Source organism: Ciconia boyciana, chromosome 7, assembly GCF_034638445.1.
Source record: "Ciconia boyciana chromosome 7, ASM3463844v1, whole genome shotgun sequence".
In the NCBI taxonomy this organism is placed as follows: Eukaryota; Metazoa; Chordata; class Aves; order Ciconiiformes; family Ciconiidae; genus Ciconia; species Ciconia boyciana.
In genome coordinates this window covers 38531218-38535385 of record NC_132940.1, presented here as the reverse complement: position 1 = coordinate 38535385, position 4168 = coordinate 38531218, and positions in this window count along the sequence as shown.

The following is a 4168-nucleotide window of genomic DNA, read 5'->3' as shown; positions in this document are numbered from 1 at the left end:
CACACACACACACACACACACACACACACACACACACACACACACACACACACACACACACACACACACACACACACACACACACACACACACACACACACACACACACACACACACACACACACACACACACACACACACACACACACACACACACACACACACACACACACACACACACACACACACACACACACTCACACACACACACACACACACACACACACACACACACACACACACACACACACACACACACACACACACACACACACACACACACACACACACACACACACACACACACACACACACACACACACACACACACACACACACACACACACACACACACACACACACACACACACACACACACACACACACACACACACACACACACACACACACACACACACACACACACACACACACACACACACACACACACACACACACACACACACACACACACACACACACACACACACACACACACACACACACACACACACACACACACACACACACACACACACACACACACACACACACACACACACACACACACACACACACACACACACACACACACACACACACACACACACACACACACACACACACACACACACACACACACACACACACACACACACACACACACACACACACACACACACACACACACACACACACACACACACACACACACACACACACACACACACACACACACACACACACACACACACACACAAACTACCTCAGGTTTTCGTACCTCAGCACCTTGCGCTTGTGTTTCCCTTTTAGAGATTTTGTATGCCTTGTAAAACTGATAGTTGGAGCATTTTTTTATTTTTTTAATAAAAAATCGAGTTGGAAAACAATCTCGACCAAGTCAGCTGCGAGGCGGGAGAAGGAAACCATCCCACATGTCCCAGAGCTCTTCCGTAGTCTCCTTCTGCTAGCTGAGAGCCAGTGGCCATTCCTTCAGAGAAAGCTTGAGAAATGTTTAAAAAGAAAAAAAAAGGGGGAGGGGAACCCATTAAAAAAAAAAGGTAGAAAGAAAAGAAAAACAAACCAACAAACAAAAGCAGTGAAACCCGATGGGCAAGAGGAGGGATGGGAGCAATGTGGTGCCGGCAGGTCCCATACCACCAGCCAAGCGTGCCAGGGTGAGGTGCTGGTGCCAGCACCGGACCCACGGGCTGTGACACCATGTTTTCCTCTACTGCAACGTGTTCTGTGAAAAAAACATCCAATGACAACAACAACAAAAAAAGAGAAATATATCCAGCTAACAAGAGCCTGAGCTTGCTATTTGTTGCTTTCTTTCGAGTGCCTTGCGTTGGTCACAGCCAAGCTGAGCTTGGGGGGGGGGGGGGGGGGGGGGGGGTTCCCCATGGCCACCCCATTTCCAGGCCTCCAGCACTGGGCAGCCAGAGCTGTGCTGTTGGGGGGAGAAGGGGCGGATGGGGGGGTATTGGGGAGCTGTGGGGGAGGGCAGGGATGTTTGCAGGCATTACCAGGCATAGCTTTACCCAGTCAGCTGGGGAGGTGTTGCCATCACAAAGCCACCTCTCCCTGCACTAAACCAGGGGCTGTGCCTCTCTGCAGTTAGTTGGCAAAGATGAAACGATGCCGTGGCACTGCTGCAGTTATTAACAGCGCACTGGAAAGCTTAGGTGCCCCTACCCATCCCCACAGCTGCTTCTCTAGCTAGCCAAAAGCTCGGTCTCACCAGCAGCAGGGAGGAGGCCACCTCTGGGGTGGGTGGAAGGGCAAGACCAAAGAGGGAAAGGACCAAAATGGGGCTTGGTTGTCCCTTGCATGAAACAGTGGCAGGGGTAGGTCCGTGCCTGGGTATCATGTGGGATGCTGATGGATGACACGATGAGGGAACCCACCACGGCCCCCAGAGCTGTGCTCCTTCCCTCCCACCCGTCGGGCACCAGGGACACAGTGCCACCGGAGAGGCGGCCCCTGGGGAGGGCAGGCTCTGGTGCCACCCATGTAACACCTCAAAGCACCAAACCACATCACTTGTCATGCCCATGTTTTGGAAAGATACAGGGAGGAAAAAAGTCCCTTCCACACCTACAGCACAAACGATGAAAAAAAAAAAAAAAAAGACCATCAGTTTTCATGTTTGCTGTCCCCGCGCCACCCCCAGCCCCAGGTGGCAAAGGAATGACTCCGCTCCTGGCAGGACTGGCACAGCCCTGGGGAAGACCCATGCTCACCAGCACTGCAAAGACTGGGCTGATCCAGACTCGCTGTCTGATCCCTCCCATGTCCTTCCTGTGAATAAGGACCATGTCACAGGGCAGACAGACAGCATCAGAAGTGTGCAAAGCTGGTTGACAAGCATCCCCTCCACCCAGGGCAGCAGCCAGGGGATGCAGCATTACTCATGCTGTATGCATGTTCTCCCATCAGCATGGGAAAGCGCAGGCTCTTCATCTCCAAAAGACCATTTACTAATGAGAAATGAGGCCCAGATCCTGCACACAACTGTTCATCCAAAGCACAAAAGTTAATAGCCTATTTCTCTCCATAGGGTGTTCTCAGAGCACATTGTAGGGGCATAAGCCCACACGATGACCTTGCAGACAGAGGGGATATTGAGTGGTACACAATTTCCCCACCATCTCATACACAGAGGCTTTCAGCAGCCACAACCACACAGGCACTTCAAAGTAACTGGCAGTGACCAGTGCAGGTATCCCCTAATGGGGTTTACACCACAGATGCGCTTTTCAGTTTGTGTAGAGGACACGGAAGGCACTGGCTGGCTGCACATCCAGGTAAGCCATTCACAGCAGTGTCACCCTGCTCCTTCCATCTAATGTCTGAGCCCCCTCTGCTTAAGGGGCATGTACAAGGAGGACCTGGAAAGCATCCTCACGCCACTAGCCCCTCTGCAGGGGTTGCTTTGTTGTTCTTTCCCCCTAAAAAGAACAATTCTGCTTTTGTAATCAGCAGACTGCAAGGATACTTAAAGCATTCAGCTACTGGGTCCTAGCGTTAATAAACAGCTAAAAATCTTCCAAGTCCTCAGGGATCCAGGGAAGATTAAGTATCTCATGTAAGGATAAAACACAACAGATTGCCTTTGTAATAGTTCTCTCTTTGGAGAATCTCCTCTGATTTTGTGACAGATTAAGCTAATCAGTGTGAAAGCAAAGACTGATGTGGCTGCTGACCTGCAACACAGATAGATAAACCATCTTACCAGCTTTCCCAGGAGAGCACATCTTCAGGCAAGGAGCAGAACCATGAAGGCTGACTGCACCCACAATGACAGAGGGGATGTCCCCAAACCCACCATCTTTCCCCCAGAGCTGAGGAGAGGAGATACCTCATCACCAGTCAGAAATCACCTTACACTATGGTAACTATGCCATTACAGAAACAATCTGACATGGCTATTTATACCAGCATTCATACATGTGGCTTTCAAACCAGCTATGGGGCAATCTTTCCTCTGTGATGGTAAATGAAAGACCTGAAATCCCACTCCCATTCTGGAATGTAAGCTAAAGGAATAAAAATGAAAGAAAGGGGGAAACACCATGTTTAAACTAATGTAGCTTCGTCTGACCATAAGAGAGTGAGAATTCACACAAGCTCTTCATTTGGCAGATGCGTGGAGGCAGTACCTGCAGCAGAGGGGCAATAAGGCAGTAACACATCCAGCAACACCACTAAACCTGGCAGGACACGTGTCCATAGCCTGGCACATCGGTGCTAGCACATTTTATTCCACTTCCATAGCAGTACACTGCGATACTGCATGGAGACACCCCTATTAGCCTTAAACAGATTCCAGTATTGGACAGCCCATGTTCACCAAGCTGTGTGCACATGCTTTGTTTGTCTTACTGAGAAGTCTAGTGAGTTACTCCAAAGAGAAATCTCCTGCTTCGGTATTACTGGGATTGTGCTTGCTCACCTTGTTGCTGAATGACATCGTGATTGCCCTTTCAGGATTTTGTGACAATCACTTAGAGGCTTTTGTGCTCTGATGCTCATCCTGGCTAGAGTCTTCTTCCTCGTAGATTGTAAACAAGCTAAAAACCACATTGATACGTCAAACTTTTTTTTCAATTAAAAAAAAAAAAAAATCACTCTTTCATTACCAGGTAGAGTTTCATTCCAGTAA